Raw genomic sequence first — 18566 nt, forward strand, 5'->3', positions numbered from 1 at the left:
TCTAGTCATGTTATTCATTTCATATCTCAGAAGAAAAATTTGAATACCATTCATACTAACCAACATTCAAAGTCTTATTTGTTTGAAAATTTGTGAGTTAAACAAAGAATAGTATTTGATATTATTCTTAACCATTATAGATCAGGGGTTGATCCTTTATGTATGATAATCCAAGGAAATTCGAGTACAGGAAAGTATTATTTTATTGGAACTATTAAAAATTCCCTTGAGATTGACGCTCTTCTTGTGAAGAGTCCATTGCTTCTTTAAGCCCCTACAGGGGTTGCATCTTTTAACATATCTGGAACAAAAATTCATTTTGCACTTCAAATCTCAATCAAAGAGGTAATACGTCTTTGAGGACCACATTCAATGACCTCGCAAGATGAATTGAATCATGTGAAATATATCCTAATAGATTTAATGAGTTTCATTGGAAGAAATTTGTTAACAAACATTGACTTTAGACTTCGCCAAGCTTTCATAGAAAATGTTAACACTTTTTTTGGTGGGAGGTCAGTTATATTGGTTGGTGATTTGGGATAGTTACCACCTATTATGGATAAACCTATATATGCATCTGAAGGTCTTGAAAAATAATTATGGAATTCATTCACAACAGTTGTGACCCTTGACATTGTGTTTCAACAAGATGAACAAAACAATGAGAAAAAATGTTTTTGTAATTTGTTGATGAATATTAGAGATGCAATTCCAACTGTGGAAGATTGGAAGTTACTCATGACTTGTATAAATAGTTTCTTGGATGCTTCCACAAAAGATTCTTTTGATAAGGAAATACATTTTTTTGCAACAAATGATGATGTAAAAAATCATAATAAGTGTTGTTTACAAAACTTAAACCATTACATTACATCTAGTGTTGTGACAAGAGGAAAAGACATCAACTCCATGGAAGAATATGAGTAAGACATGGGACTTGAGTTACTTATTGCAGTTGGAGCTCGGGTCATGCTTACATCAAACATATGGACTGATGTAGGACTCATCAATGATGCTCTTGGAGTTATAGAAAAAATGTGTATAACCCTCGAATTTTACCTCCATAACCACCTACATATTATTTAGTATGATTTAATAATCATGGGGAGTTCCATGGGATGATTCATTCCCTCAAATAGTTCCTATTACACATATTGAAAAAGGTAACATATAAAAACAACTTCCTTTGAAACTTTCTTGGGGCTTAACAATCCATAATTCACAAGGATTGGCAATGGAGAAAGCTACTATTAATATTGGGAAGCAAAAGAGACAGGGTATGATGTTACTACAATATCTCGAGTTAAATATTTGAATGGTCTGTGATTTCAACCTCCCTTTTCATATGACCAATATGAAAATATGGAAAATGTAGCAGGCGTGGTTATAAGAAAAGCAGAAGAAGATAGATTGAGATTGATCACAATGTAAACTATTTGTAATTGATTACATTCTTATTATTCATGATTTAATTAATCAAAATTGTTACATTGTTCTATTCTAATGAAAATTTTTATTTCATCATTTTGATTATTAATACTCTCTATTTTCTTAATATACTAAAGTAACTAATCCATCTTAAAATAAAATGAAAATGATCATATTACTTAGATATTCAACAAATTTTTTGTGACTCCACACAACTGGAACCAGCCTAGATCAATCTTAACGCGGGATCTATCAAGCACCGAGAGGAATAAAAGCTCTCGAGGTGTAAACCTTTCCTCTAGTTTTTCACTCAAAAAAGAGGTTTGCACCCCAAGATATTTGATCCCTCTGGTCACTTGATAGATCCGGATTTAAGATGGATCTAGGCTAGTATATTAATATTTTAATAGGTTATATTTTAAGTTAAATTAAATTTTACATTAAAGTTAATGATATTTTCTTTATATATTTAAGTTTGATTAAATTTTATGTTAAAGTTAATTATATATATATATATATATATATATATATATACAGATATATATATATATATATATATATATATATATATATATATATAGAGAGAGAGAGAGAGAGAGAGAGAGAGAGAGAGAGAGAGAGAGATTTGAATTCTAATTGAATTTTATCATAAATATTATGTGAATTTTCTTTGAATGTAATGGAATTTAATGTTGTCAAACTCAAACTCAAATCCTAACCATGTGACATACGTTTTAATATATTTCTGCAACCACCCTCTTAACTTATTTTATATTTTGTTGTGGTTTCCTGGAGTTGGAGAAGTAGTTTCTACCAATTTTGGAGACCGTCACAGTTCATTGCTTGAACCTTAGAAGTTGGAGACTGTCGCTTCTTGGAGGAGGTTGCAATGCATATAGCCCATACCATAACCAATGAATCTATCACCTGGAGACTGTTACATGACCTAGACTTTGGCATGTTTTCTCGATGGATATGACATGAATTATGCATAGCCTATTTGAATGGCATAGCCTGGTGAGCCCTAGTATTGCACCAATAATGTTGCAACTTCCAAGGGTTACTCAACTCAAATTATCAACCTGGGGTTCATACAAACTTAGAGGTGACAGTGTTATATGCACAGGAGATTGGATTCTACTCATGCCACCCTCGATCATGATATTAGATCAAAGTGTTCAAAGAAAATTCCTCCTACTAAACTGTAGTGAAATCTTGTTGATGAACGTATAATTGAAAACTAATTCTATCTATGAAAGTGGAATTGACATTTGCTCAAATTGTAGATGCTAATTAAAAAATTCATGAAAGGAAAAGGGCTAATATACTTGTAGAAATAAAGCTACTTTATCTTGCATAATTCATCAAACTACCAACATAATTTCATGTATCATCTACCTAGTTCACACTTTCTTGAAAATTAGAAACCTAACTTGCATCATACTTGTGATTAAAAAACTAATTCTACTATGTTTTGCAATGAGGAAAAGGAATGGTTGGAGTGGCCTAGGAGCTTCCCCTGATCATCAAATCACAACTTGGGGTCATTATTCATCTTGACTGAGCTAAATTTGAAGTGGGGATCAAAACTGGTGAAGAAAAGTGGTGTTATAGGCTTGCTACATGTGCTGGTACCGGAGGTCCTATATTGCTATAGAAGGGCTTGAAATGCTACATGAGGGGTTTTGAGAGACTTTTTAGGGTGAAAATGATGTCTTGAGGGTATGGAGAGGTGGATGGAGGTTAAAGAGAATGAAGGAAGGTTGGGTTGAGCCCCCTAGCCAAGCCCAAGACCTCTCAAAGGTTTGTCTTGCACTAGGATGAATGTTCACGATGTCCTAAGTTTACTAGGAAAAGTGACTTATGGAAACAGAGTTTTGGGACAAAATTGAGGGGTGGAAAGAGAATATGGAGGAGTCCAAGATGGAAGTGGAAAAGGTTCCCTCCCCTACAGATCAACACATCCCTGCAACCAGCCACATGCATACATCCATTGATCATTAACAAAGTGATATAACCTATGATGGAAAATATGAGTTGAATTTAAATAACATCTATTTTATGCCATAACACTACTCTAATCACTAAAATAACTTCTAAGCTATAGAAATAAAATGTAATGTAGAATAACTAACATTAATCTATTTCCAAGTAATCATAAACACAATATTTTTGGACTAAGATTGTGAATCCTTCCACCCATTCTCCCACAAGAGATGTGATGTAGAAGCCTACAACCACATGTTTTTATAACTTAACCTCTACTGAAATGAAAGAAAATATGAATTGATTGGAATCAAGAACAAAACACAAGTATAAAAGAGGGACCAAATCCTCTGGGTTGGGCCCAAACCCAAGGGTATCAACCCTCTGAAACTAACTCAGATGCAGCTTAATAACCAACTTCTCATTATCAAAAAGTAAAGGTCTCATACATCACATAAAAGTTCAAAATGATAATGTCAAGATCTAAGCTCAATAACTACACCTAGTTGAATAAAAAATTTGAATCCTAATTATCTTTTCATATTGTTTATTTATACAAAAGGGTAGCTAATAGCAGCTCCCTTGAAAATAGGATTCATTCCCTCCTTGATCTTGGAAATGGTGGATCTTTTCCCTCTTGAGATTCACTTGTACTAAGAGTTGCTCAGATGTCAATGAATTCGAACTGGTGAGAGAGGATGTTGTGATCCCAAGCCGAGTTAGGGAGTTAAGGAGGTGGAAAATCCCCCTAAATTCTCTCTTGGTTGTCTCCATCAAGGCTTTGCATAGTAATTTCCTCAAAAATGTTTATTTTCCTCGTAATTAAACCATATTAGGCCACATACTATGGAAAATACCTTTTACTCCTCATACTAAGCATAATATAACAAAAAATGTGAATTAATATGAGAAAAGGATAATTTTAAGACTGGAGGATGGCATGATGATATTCAAAATATACTTATTGATGGGACTCATCATCACGCCCCTACTGAAAGTGTTTCCCATCCCCTGAGTAACTTAGCCATCCATATGAAGCTATTTCATGGCCTTGGTGGCCTCTCTAACATCCCAAGGCTTCTCATAAGGTGTGCCCTCTTGTGGTTAAAAGCCTACATTTATTTCTATCTCAGTCCACTCCCTCTGCTATTATGTTTCATCTCTTCCTTCTTGTAATCCTAGCATCAAGGGTGGATTGAATTTGAGTCCTATCCACCTGATTTTTATCCTCTGCATGATTCTCTTGTACAATGGTGTTCTCTCCAGGGCATTCCTTAGCCTTTCAGGAGAGTGATATTCTCTAACTCGTAGATTATGGGGTAAGACATGCCATCTTCTCTAAAAAGCTTGCAGACTCTTTGTTCCCTACATTCTAAAGGTGTCTTCAAAGTAAAGAATGGCTTGCTCCTAGGTAGCAATGTATTTGGGTGCTAAAGTAGCATCATTAGAGATGAGGTTATGATTTTTGATGACAGCCTTAGGGCTCACTATCTCTGCTCTAATATACAAGGGTTCCTTCTCCTCCTTTGTCATTACCTTTTTCACCTCCTCATCCCTTGTATCCTCATGATTAAACCAAGATGCTAAAGCCATTAGTTGTATGTCTCCCAATCTTGAATTGGGATCCCAAAAATTCAAATCTGTCAAAGTGAAATTATGCATATAGAATTTAGCTAACTTTGCCCTATCTTCCATACTAGTTTGGTTGCAAAACTCAATAAACTACCTATAGTCTTGAAAAGGAAGAGATCCATATTGTGCTAGAGTTTTAATTTGGAAGAGCAACCATTGTTCTTTGAGGGAGAGAGCATACGATTTTGATGGTTTCCTGCATTGTAGGGCTTCCATAGAGATACTTGACATGGTGGAAAGTTGTGTTTCTTTCTCCTACAACCTCTCTCTCAACCTTGTGTTTTCTTCCTGTAGCTTCTCCTTCATAATAGACTCCCTCAGTCTCAAATCACTTAATTCCTTACCCATTTCAATGAATTTCTCCTCCATGAGGCCCACATCTTCCACATTCTTGGATTTGGAAATTTGCATCCACATGTGGTTTTGCCTCTCTCTCTCTCTCTCTCCACCTTATAAAGGTGGGATTGCAATTTTTTCATGAATAATCCTTCCTCCTTCAATAAATTTGTAGTAGTACCCCAAGCTAGGTTGTGGGTCAGGCTCTTGGATCTCTTGTAGGTATTTTCCAACTGACTTTGAGGTGGTTTCTTCCCTTTTTAGCTCTTTTTTGTGCTCCTATAGCTTCCCATGTTCTTCTTGTAGTAAACTCTGCCCCTCCTATAACAAACCCTATCTCTATTGTAGCAAACCATGTCTCTCCTGTGTTGGAAATAGCAACAAGAAATGCTAAAAATAGCATTGCTATAAATAGCATTTCAGGTACCAGTGTTGGACATAGCAACAAGGAATGAAAAAATGGAAATGCTAAAAATAACATTGCTATAAATAGTATTTCGGGATAGATTCCAATTTTAGTTAGTCCCTGAACTAAAATTGAGAATTAAAATTCGAATTTGATCTTAGAAGTTGTTTGAAAAATAATTAATTATTTCATCTTGAGTTAATTAGTTGGAGAAAATCAAACATGAAGTCTATGTGAAGACATGCAACAGTTTCCCCATTGATTGAGGAAGTTATCCCTTGATTAAAGGAGATCCAGATGAGTTGTACCTTGAGTTGTAATTAGTTAACTCAGTTATCTGAGTTAAGTCCAGTTAGATTAGTTCAAATAGTTTATTGAACTGACTGTGAGTTCAGTTAGTTATTGTATGCATGCATGTGACTGCTGGACTTCAGACAACTGAATATTCTCTCATAAATAACTCAGGCATGTCAATTCAGTCAGAGACCTAGTTGAGATCAAAGGAACAGATAGTGTACTATCAGTTGGAGGATCTCTCCTATATAGGAAACTCATCCATGTAGAAGGAATTATCTCCTTTAGGACTACACAGTTACTTTTGAGTTTAATGTGTTGTGTGAGAGGTAAATTCACACAGGTGGCATCATTGGACCCCAGGAGAAACTATGCAAGGAAATAGGAGGCTTGGAGGGCAGAGGAGAAGGTTTGTGAGAAGCCTTTGACTGTCTATGAGCAGCAAAGGGATTGTACTAAGAGCTGGATAGCTTGTGAGCTAAAGCTTTGTGTAATCGGGACATATTTCCACTTGTATGATAATATAGAGATCAGGGCTTTTAGCTGAGGTTTTCCCCAATGTATTCTTCTGTGTTTCATGTGTATGATTTCTTTTTCTCTATTATATGTGTTCCGATTGATCTAGCTCAAATTGATTAAGCTTCTGCAAAGTTGTTGTAGAAGTAGATATTATATTTTGCTTTAGCATATTACATAATCAATTGATCTACAGTGAGGAATTTCTACATGGTATCGGAGCAAAGGTGATCAAAGAGAAGAACAATATACAAAGAAGGGAGAAGTTCGAAGGTTGAAGTTCCTGATTATAGAATTCGAATTCTTATCACATCTCAAATTTCACCAATGGCGTTCAACGGTTTAAGACTCGAGTATGCCCTTGATGGCACCTCGAATTATATAGCCTGGATGGATTGCATGGAAGTAGTATTAGAGGACAATGGTCTAAAGGACTTCATTGATCAAGAAGTCCCTAAGCCAGCAACAGCTAATGCTATAGAATTGGTGGAATGGAATAAATGTGTGGCTAGAGCGAGGAGAATCCTTCTGGAGGGAGTTCGAGACCACATAGTCTCAAGTCTCCATGGGAAGGAGACATTGTTTTCAATGTGGAAAACATTGAAAGATCTATATCAAAACAACAGCGATTAGAGGAAGCTGGCACTGAAATACAAGCTTCGAAAATCAAGTGTGAAAACGGCGACACGATCTCTACATATCTGAACAAGCTCACCACCTCCAGGGATGATCTTGGAAGTGTATGGATCATGAAAAACGATGATGACATGGTGAGTCTTGCTCTCCTTGGTCTTCCTAAGAGTTGGCATAGCTACCTCGATAAATGGAAGAGAGAAACTGCCAGATTGGGAACGACTTTGGTCGGATCTGATGCAGGAGGAGATAAGCAGAAGCACTAGAGATGGTGCTTCATCCAAGGAGGATGAAAAAATTGTGCCTTAGCGAGTAAGGAAAAGAAAGGGAAGGAGAAGGATTCTCATCCCAAATCGAGTTCTTCCTATGGTGGGAAGAAGTTTGACAAATCGAAAGTGCGATGCTTTAATTGTCATGAAGTGGGCCATTTTGGTACAAATTGTCCACTGAAGAAATCCAAGAAGGGATCTATGGAAAGATTAGAAGGTGAGGCACTGGCCTCATAGTTCAAGTTGGATTTCACCCTCATCGCATGCATGGTTTCATCCATGGTGGGATGTGGTTGGTTTCTTGACAGTGGAGCTTCATTCCACATGACCAGTGATAAGAGTTTTTTCAGTACCTTGGAGGAGAAAGATCTCCAGATACCCATAGAGATGGGTAATGATGAAAAGTATAGTGTCGCAGGAGTAGGCACAGTTGTTTTTTAGAGGGAGCATGGAGTTCGCATTACATTGACAGATGTGAAGTATGTGCTAGGACTGAGGAAAAACTTGGCATCAATTGCAATGCTAGAAGACAAAGGCTATGATGTAGTCTTCAGTAAGGGAAAGGTTTTCCTTAGACACGTCACCACGAGACAAGTGAAGTAGATCGGTTCACCAGTCAAGAACCTATATGCTCTTGAGGTTTAAGATGCATGCAAAGCCTTGAGGACCAAGGCAAATGTTGGAGACTTGGCAGTTGAGAGGGAGAGTACATTACCTCTCAACATGCAGCACTAGAAGAAGTCTTAGACAATTGTGGAGGAGCCACAATTGGTGAAGCAACTTCAGGAGGTTGTGGAGCAACCACAACTGGAGAAGCCGAGAGGAGACCGAGTGGAGGCATCCACTCATGCAGAGACCTCCAATAGGGGGCAATTTTGAGTCAAGTTGGCATAGGGATCACATGCATCCATACCTCTAGGTCGGAGTTGGGGTGATGTCGAGTGACAGTCCCAAGAAGGCTGGAATAGGGGCAGGATCATTGAGGTACCTAACCTCTTTGATTAGACCTTGCTACAGGAGCCCCGATGAGGAGTAGCAGGACTGGCTGAGTGGGTAGAGGCAGATGCAAATGGAGCGGCAAAAATAGCTATAGTGCAGGAATCCCAAGATAGCGCAGAGCTAGAAGGTTGCAACAATGCGAGAGGCACAGGAGTGTTGCACCAGTGCAGGATGGCACAGAGAGGTGTGCAATGGTGCAATATGCATGGAGTGTTGCAGCAGCGCAGAGGTTAGAGAGGGAGCACTTGTCAGCGACAGAGGTAGCTTCAGCATCAGAGGGTGTTTCTAGCCCAACAAGGAGGTCATTTGGGATATCTTTTTGTTTCTAGAGTTGCTGGAGCAACAACACTTGGGAGAAGTGTTGCATGCAGAACATTCCAAAGGTTCAGGATAGGGTTTGAGTTGAATGCCTTTCTTGTTGAGAGGGAGCGTTGGAAATAGCAACAAGAAATGCTAAAAATAGAATTGCTATAAATAGCATTTCAGGTACCAGTGTTGGACATAGCAACAAGGAATGAAAAAATGGAAATGCTAAAACAACATTGCTATAAATAGTATTTCATGATAGATTCCAATTTTAGTTAGTACTTGAACTAAAATTGAGAATTAAAATTCGAATTTGATCTTAGCAGTGGTTTGTAAAATAATTAATTATTTCATCTTGAGTTAATTAGTTGGAGAAAATCAAACATGAAGTCTATGTGAAGACATGCAACAGTTTCCCCATTGATTTAGGAAGTTATCCCTTGATTAAAGGAGATCCAGATGAGTTGTACCTTGAGTTGTAATTAGTTAGCTCAGTTATATGAGTTAATTCCAGTTAGATTAGTTCAAATAGTTTGTTGAACTGATTGTGAGTTCAGTGAGTTATTGCATGCATGCATGTGACTGTTGCACTTCAGATAACTGAATATTCTCTCATAAATAACTCATGCATGTCAGTTCAGTCAGAGAACCAGTTGAGATAAGAGGAAGGGACAATGTACTATCAGTTGGAGGATTTTTCCTATATAGGAAACTCATCCATGCAGAAGGAATTATCTCCTTTAGGATTGCGCAGTTACTTTTGAGTTTAATGTGTTGTGTGAGAGGTAAATTCACATAGGTGGCAGCATTGGACCCCAGGAGAAACTGCACAAGGAAATAGGAGGCTTGGAGGGTAGAGGAGAAGATTTGTGAGAAGCCTTTGACTGTCTATGAGCAGCAGAGGGATTGTACTGAGAGTTGGATAGTTTGTGAGCTAAATCTTTGTGTAATTTGGACATATTTCCATTTGTATGATAATATAGAGATCGGGGTTTTTAGCTGAGGCTTTCCCCAGAGCATTCTTTTGTGTTTCATGTGTATGATTTATTCTTCTCTGTTATATGTGTTATGATTGATCTAGCTCAAATTGATTAAGCTTCCGCAAAGTTGTTGTAGAAGTAGATCTTGTATTTTGCTTTAGCATATTGCATAATCTGTTGATCTATAGTGAGGAATTTCTACATCCTGTAGCTTCTCCTGCTCCTCTTGTAGCTTCTCTTCTTGTGGTTTCTTAAAGGCAGCTTGTACCCTTCACTTCTTGAATATCACTGACCTAGTGGTGGGCCTATCCACACATGTTATAGGTGACATGGTTTTGGCGTTAGGAGGAGTGACCTCTTCAATATTTCCTTCACTGGGTTCTATTTCTTCCTTTTTACTGGGTGATTCATCAATAATGATAGGGACCTTTGTAGGAGCTTGTGGTGTCCCTTGTCTAATTCTGCCACTTTTCTTGGTTTTGAAATATATGGGACCTTGTCTTGATTTCTTCCTCTTGGGCTTGATAGGAGTACCCAATGTAGCCAATGTTGCAGCTACTTCATGTTCTATATCCCCTGGAGATAGACTTGTTTGATTTGGTTGTTCCTCTACTCCTTAGGGTTTAGAAGTCTCCTCAAGGCTTACTCTCTCTTCTAATTTCTTCTCCCCCTGTTCTCCTTTAATTTTTGTTTCTCCTTCGCATGTATCTATTACCTATTTTTCCTATGTTTTTCTCTCCTCTTCTTCTATTTTTTCTGTCTCTTCCTCCTCTATTTTTTCTCCTTCTTCTTCTTTTATTTTTCCTTCTTTACCTCTAATGCTAGAGGTTGGTGTCTCTCCAGGTGTGATGGCTTGGGTTTCTATGAAAGTCTCCCTATCCATGTCCACAAATTTAGTCCATAGGACAAGGATCCTCAAGTGGCTCAAAGCATCCATCACTATTAACTTGATGAGGCCATGGTGAGCTAAGGTTGGTGCTTCACTTCCCTTGCCTTTTGACTCATCTCCATGATTGACTATAGGAGGAAATGGGAAACACTAAGTATTTGAGGGAAAGGCAATTCTACCTTGAATCTCAGCTCATGGAGCAATTTGAAATGGTAGGCATAAACCACACTCAATCTCCCTTCACAAGATATATACTTGAGGATATGGTAAGCTACCTCATCCCAAGGGTAAGGTAGACTTTCTCTTCTTACTCCATTCTTATCTTCTACAAGATTCTCTTTTGAAATGAAGAAGTTTTTCCTAGTTGTGACACTCACTTCCTTGTCTTCTTTGCTCCACCTAATTCCTAGGGGTAAGGTGGTCACTCTGCTTATGGTTTTAGGACTGAGAGAGATGGCCAACCCTCTGACAATAGTAGTGGCACTATATTCCTCTTGAGAATGTAATGCCATGGCAAATTCATGAGCAAGATCATCATCATACCCCTTTAACAACTCAAAGAAACCCAACCATTGGTGTCTTCTGAATATTTCCACTACAGGAGGGTGTTGGTGAATCCTCTTGGTGTCTGAGGGTTCTCTTCTATTAAATCCTCCCCCCATTTCTTCTACTATTCCTCCTTGGTGCTATTTAGGTGTGGAATTCAAAAAAAATTCAAACAATCTCAGTGGTGAAACAATGTTAAGTTTCTTGGTAGTAGTGAGGGAGAAGGGTGCTCAAATTGATATCAACCAAACTAATTTTCTCTTCTTTTAACCACATCAATTTTTAAAAATACCTCCTACTTCTCAATTGACTATTACAGGATCTTAATTTCAAGTAGAATTCTCATGCAAATGGATGTAGAAACAAGGAAGGAGGGTGTCACTTACTTCTTGTCAAAACAATTTTGTGTGTGCATGATGGTTTTGAGACAATTTCGAGCCATCGTGGCTCGTTTTCACCTTCCAATTCCTCTTTTAGCTCGTCTCAACCCTACTGTAGCACTTGCAAGCCTTCCTATAGCTTCCTCTTGTAGCACTTACACATAGAATTCAAAAATTATTGGTGGCACCCTAGGTGGTCTAATACAATAGCTCATCCTTCCTCTGCCCAGTACAATTATTGGTGGCACCCTAGGTGGTCTAATACAATAGCTCGTCCTTCCTCTTCCCAGTACATAATATGATCTTTGGGTTAAAAGCTCAGAGCACTTTGATTTTTTCCACTATGAAGCAAGCTGTTGGGGAGCGGATCTCCCCCATAGCAGGTTTTTGGGGCTTGAAGCCCGAATTTCGGTCAAGTGTAATGTAAATATCCCACAAAATGCGGGCACGGAGCACAAGAATCTAGGGTTGTCCACCCTAAGATAAGGTAATTTAATTTAAAGTGTGTTGGCCTACCCATGGTCTGCGGACCATGGGATTGTATAAATAAAGTGAGGCTCTAAGTGTAAAGTCAGTCTTAGTTTTGGAGAGGTAATAGATAGATGTGAAGGCATGGTTAGAAGTTAGAAGAAAATCTGAAGGTATTGGGTCGTAGTGGTAGGTAGAGGCTCTGCAGCTGAGTACGCAGAGGCCTGGTAGAGTCCTAGGGAAAATTTTAAGAACCCCCCCTAAATTTACATGTATAATAAATGGGCGAATCTCCATGGTATATAGGAAAAATGGAAGGCCATTTTATCAATAATATGATATGTATATATAACTTTTTGGCGAATCTCTCACCAGGCATGGCGAATATTTTACTCAATTATAAAATCTTGTGTTTATTGAATACGCAAATGAAATCATTGCATTTCTTTAAAATATCTTTTGAAATCAAAATTACCGAAATTACATATCGATAACCTAGTGGGTGTAGGATAAAATTCACCCGTGCCATTCATAGAAAGCATGAGAAAAAACCTAATACTATATACAAAACCAAGAAAAATTCAAATTCATCACTTCTAGGGATCTCGTAACCACCCTGCCAATACACAAGTATGTTCCTGTTTGCAATTAGAAAAATTACCCAAATTACAATCTGTTACTAGTGCAATCAATCCATTCCTTTTAGCCCTGGATTTGTTTCAGTTTAAAATAGAAGTATACAAATATACTTGTCCAATGTCTATGCTTTAACCATTCACCTTAAGATGTTTTTACAATATAATTTCCTAAGTCTATTTAATATCTTCATTATCATAAAAACCAACCTATATCCATCTTAACTCCACATCTACCACTCTTAAGGGGATGAAATCTATTTATCCCTCTGAGCACTTGGTAGACCTAGAATTAAGATGGATCTAAGATGATAGAATTTCCCCTTTAAATAGTCTATGCTCACATGAATACCATGGTATTACCATGGGTCAATACCATGGGTTATCATAAACCTGGAGCTTAAAAATTAATATTATTAATTTATAAAAATTAATAAAATTAATAGTTGATTTTTATTTTATTTTTTATTTTAACCAAGCTAAAATGTTTAACATACAACATCCATTTTTACTCTTGATCGGATCAAATATTTTTTCACCCTATGCTAGTTTGCATATCACCATATTTGATACCTCCATTTTTACTCTTGATCGGATCAAATATTTTTTCACTCTATGCTAGTTTGCATATCACGATATTTGATACCTCTCGGGGGTTAGTAGATCCAGAGTAAAGATGGATCTATGGTGGTTTAATTCCCCCATTTAAATAGGCTACATTCCAGGTGAATACCATGGGTCAATACCATGTGCCATTTTGGTGAATACCATGGTTCAATACCATGTGCCATTTTTATTTTTATTAATACTAATATTAGGGTTAATAATGTTTTTTTGCATGGTATTAATAACAATCCAGTCCATGGTATTTGTCCCATAGTATTTTTCCCATAGGTTTCACCTAAATATAACTCATTTTTTTAGTGTTCTTAAATATAAGGTGACTTATGGAGTAAATATAAAAAAATGTTTTATTTGTTTACCATACCTCTCGTTTATTTGTATTTTTATTAATTTACCATACCTCTTTTACAAATATGGTATTTGGCCCATAAGATTCACTTAAATAAAACCTCTTTCTTGAGCCTTCATAAATAGAACGAGGGTTATGGACTAAATATAAAAAGAGGTTTTATTTATTTACCATGCGTCTAATTTATTTATATTTTTATTTATTTACCATACCTTTTGAGTAAGTATAAAAAGACGTTTTATTTATTTACCATACCTCCACTTTACTTATATTTTTATTTGTTTACACCCTTGCATGTATATAAGGTGGCTTATGGAGTAAATAAAAAAATGTTTTATTTATTTACCATACCTCTCATTTATTTATATTTTTATTAATTTACCATACCTCTTTTATAAATATGGTATTTGGGCCTTTGGCCCATAGGATTCACTTAAATAAAACCTATTCTTGAAAATGGGCGAATGGATTCACTTAAATAAACCTATTCTTGAAAATGGGCGAATGGAAGGTTGTAACTCCTAATTTCAAGGGCTAAATTTACCTTTTTTACCCTCTCCCTTAAAATAAGGTGGGCTATTTGAGGTGATTTGTAAAAATGTACTATGATACAAAATATTCGCCCATTAAAAATTTAAAACCCCTTAATTTCGCCAAAGGGCGAACATTTGCCCCTAAAATTTTCTATGTAGAGTCCGCAGCTGTGTGCGCGGGCCCCTGCAGCTGAGTGCACAGGGCGGAGTGTTGTAGGGAAAAGTATCCGACTCGGATGACCCTATCCCACTCTAAGGGTGATAGTACCTCAGCAACAACTGTAAAGAAAACTACTTAAGGTTTACTTCTTTATGAAAGCAAAAGAGAGTGGATAAATGCACTAACCGTTGCCTTGCGCTTAATGTCGAATCCAAACTCTTCTCTATGGCTGCTTGCTCCCAGCTCTTTGCTCTTTTTCCGGCCCAGCTACAATGAGATCCTGCAAAATGACAAAGAAGGAGACTACAAGAGGCATGCAATCATAACTGATTCACGGATTAGCATAAACCAAATATACAATTATCACAAAACATCATTGGAACAAATGCATATAGAAGAACCTCAATAGCTTTTATTAATGAAGAAGTAAAGGTTCTAAGAGTGTTACAACCATTGAAGGTCCTAATCCAGCAACACCTCCCAGCAGAAAGAATTTCTCCTCTTCACCTCCCTCAAGCAATCACCCAATAGCTCTATAGTGAAACCAACAGCATAGCATTACTTTGCACCAAATTCCAGCCTCCTGCGCTCATAGGAGAGAGCTCAATATATAGATGAATTGAGAAAGGATGAGTCAGCTTGCAACTGATGTGTAGCTGCCTTGTGTCCTCTCTCTCTTCAGTTAATCGTTAGTTGATCTTCAGTTCTTGAGTCCACTTGGAGAACCTTGCTTCCACTTGGAGAAACAGAGCCTCTGACTCATCACAAGGCGAAATACCTGATCCAAGTGTCATTTTTGGAAGATTCCAGAGCAATGACTCAGTGTGCCACTTGTCCCATCTCGCTCAGCGCAGGTGGCCTTTGTTCCACTTGCTTTGCAACGCAGGTACACCATGGAGCAACTGAGTTTCAGCGCAGAAACCTAGTGGAGCACCTGCTTTGATTTCAGGATTGCTTGTTTTTGAGTGTTTTCAGGTGGAGAACTGATCTGAGAGCTGTTGGTTTGCTGACCTTGTTCCTCTAGGGGTAGGAACATCATGTTTAGGGAACTTTGGATCCCTTGGATTATTGACAATTCATGCTTGTTGCTGTAAGGCACAAAATTGTCTATAACAGATGCCCCCTAAAGTATGAGGTCGTTTATCGGGTGAAATGCTTTATTGAGAGGATCTGAAGTTCATTCAATCTGCTGAGAAGTGTCCTGTAATAAGATACAATACAATACATTATTTTTCATACATTTTCATGATCTAGCTGAGGCGGGCATTCCCATGCTCAGCTTTATAAATACATTTTGGTACATAGAACAGACGATCGTCTGATTGTAGACTGATAATCCTCTGCTGAAATTATCATCCTTTGAGAAGGATGATCATCTGCTGTAATGATGTACATATCAAATGTCTTTATGTCCTGAATATATATCGCAGCCCGGATGGATGAAACTAGATCCAGGGTCTTCAATCTCTTCCGATCTTCACTCGATGTACAAGTCAATCCATGTGAGAATTTTTTGAAGTCGAACATGGAAAGACATCGCTTGATTACCGGTCAATGATGTAAACTGTTAACAAGCGCGAGAGGAATCACCGATAAGGATGATGACCCTCAAGGTACGGCAGTACAATTCACATGGTGGGAATAAAGGACTTGGCGTCGACCACCATGCAAAATCTTCCGGTCGAAGGTCATTGATGTATACCTGTCGCCGGAAGTGAGAAACTTGCCATTGAGGCATGCAAGCTTCAAAGTACTGAAGGGGGTGTTCCTAGATCAACTCCTTGGATAATGAGCTGATGTCGACAAGGAGCGATCCGTCAAAGGAGGGCCTTAATGAATCCCACATCAGTGACACAGAACGGAGCTAGTGATTGTGATGAGGTGAAAACAAACTGTGATGTATGATTCAGGGTGGCGGTCATGAAATGGATGAAGGACAATGTATGGCAGTGGATGGGACTCGGTTGACTCTTTGCAGAACCACATCTCTTGAACATATAACGACACTGATGTGATGGATTGGTAGCATTACCCCAATTGTGGATGGTGTGGCGAGGACCATGGTTATGAGACCGGTGAATGAAACAACCCAACCCGATGTGATACGGAGGACAAAGTGTCATGTTCAAGAGCGACTTGCTACCATTAATGCTGTGAGGTTCTCCCAATTTTTCCCCAGTCATTGCTGACCAGTACCTCTTTATTTTTGTCAAGCTTGAGGAGGATAACATATGCTTGTTCTATAACCTGCCCTTCGGGCAAGCCCATCGCTATGTTTTAACGAGCCTAGCGATAGGGAAACTCGTTCTCGTCTAAAGACAAGTTTGTCGCTATTTAATCATTTTAACGAGTCTAACGACAAGGAAAACTCGGTCCTTTTCATTTTTAGAGAGTCTGAAAAGGTACGGAAAGTTAACTCCAAAATTCCTTTTTCGTCATCTAATCCCTTAAGTCCGAAAAAGTATAAAACAATACAAAAGGGATGAATTTTCGATCTCTTTAACGAGCCGAACAAAACAAGCGCTCGATCTTTTTGTGCAATAATCCCTCAGGTCCAAAAAGATTAAAATCTAGAGGAGGGATAGCTCTTCCGGTCCTTTTAACGAGCTGGAAGGCCAAAACTCGGCAAACTTTTCATATTTTACGAGTCAGTGAAAAGAGCTCAAAGAAGACTCGTCTTTTGAGGAACGAGTGATAAACAGGGATAGCAGCAGGTTCCAGATACAGGTTGGAATTTTCCAATCACGGCAGTGTCACAAGGATGGCTAAGTGAAATCACTCTTCGCAGCTGTTCCTCAAAATGGGTAAACAAACATATGGAGATGAACGATTGGCCAAATGAACGGATGGAGGTGATGGCATATAAACACGACCAAGGGTTTTTAATATGGCTGTCAGAGGTTACATTTCTCAAGGTTATTTACCGGTTCATTTTTTCTGGGTGAGCTTGAACTGTAGGGGAAGATTGCTCACAACTTATGTTTATTTTTTAACGAGCATGAACTATGTATTAAAACTGCTCGGATTCTTGCGTTTATTTTTTAACGAGCATGAACATTGCTAAAACTGCTCGATGATACGCTTGCATGCCCCCAGCATAATAACGCAAATCGAGGTGCATGCCCCCCAAGCTTCATTGCATTCAACTTTGTTGGTTGGAATGAAGGTTTACCATTGAGATCTGGAAAGGGGATTGTTTCATTTTTTAATGAGGTTGACATAGTAAAAGAACTATCCTCATAGCCCACTGTATTTACAGTATTCGATAGAAAATCGAAAACTGAAGGATGATAAAGGTCATCTTGAGTATCTTCTCCACAACCCGAGAGAAGGGAACAATGGTGGGAATCATTCCATGGTGCCCCGTCAATTACCATTGATTGGACTATTCCTTTGTCGGTTCCATGCACTCGCGACCAAGGACATGAAGGGGTGCCATATTCTCTAGACCTATCTATCCAAACGCTTGATGAGCGTTGATTTGGGGTTGCCCCCCAGGCCAAGAAAATTGATTGCTACAATACTTCCATTGGACTTGGGGACAAAACCTTTACATGATCCATGTTGATATCGTTTTCTGACATCTTTTGTGCGGAAGATATCATATTGCAGGCCCCTACCGTCGCCACTTCTCCCACAATGAATGGTGGCGGAAGGGCGAAAGTTCCCATTAATGTAGGATCTTTTAGTAGGCCTACTCCGATATTTTGAAACGAATGGTCGCTTCCACGGATCATAGGAACGCTTCCTATAACTTGTGAACCATTAGGGAGGAAATTTTGTTGGTCAATGATCGTAATCCCTCCTTGAAAGGGGAATGCGATTTTCCTAAAATAGGTCGACACAACAGCTTCCATGGCATAAATCCATGGTCTTCCCAGTAGGATGTTATAGTCAAGATTGCCATCGATGACTTCAACATCTATTTCTACTGTTTTGCCCCCTAGTTCAACTTTCAAGTTACTAAGGATACCGTAAGGAGTATATGTCCTTCCGTCGAATGCTTTTAATGTCGTCGATGATCGCGACAAGGTTGGAGATCCTAAGGTTTTCCAGCAACTCATCGACATAATACATGTCGATGCCCCCTCATCAATAATTGTTCGATGAACAGTTTTGTTGAGGGCTTTCACTTGGACGAGGAAAGCTAGTTGAGCTGGTAACTGAGGATCATATCCTTTGTGATCAAAGGAT

The sequence above is a fragment of the Pinus tabuliformis genome, chromosome 4_1 (genome assembly GCF_031772625.1).
Source record: "Pinus tabuliformis cultivar Carrire ecotype Pingquan chromosome 4_1, CPIR1, whole genome shotgun sequence".
Classification (NCBI taxonomy): domain Eukaryota; kingdom Viridiplantae; phylum Streptophyta; class Pinopsida; order Pinales; family Pinaceae; genus Pinus; species Pinus tabuliformis.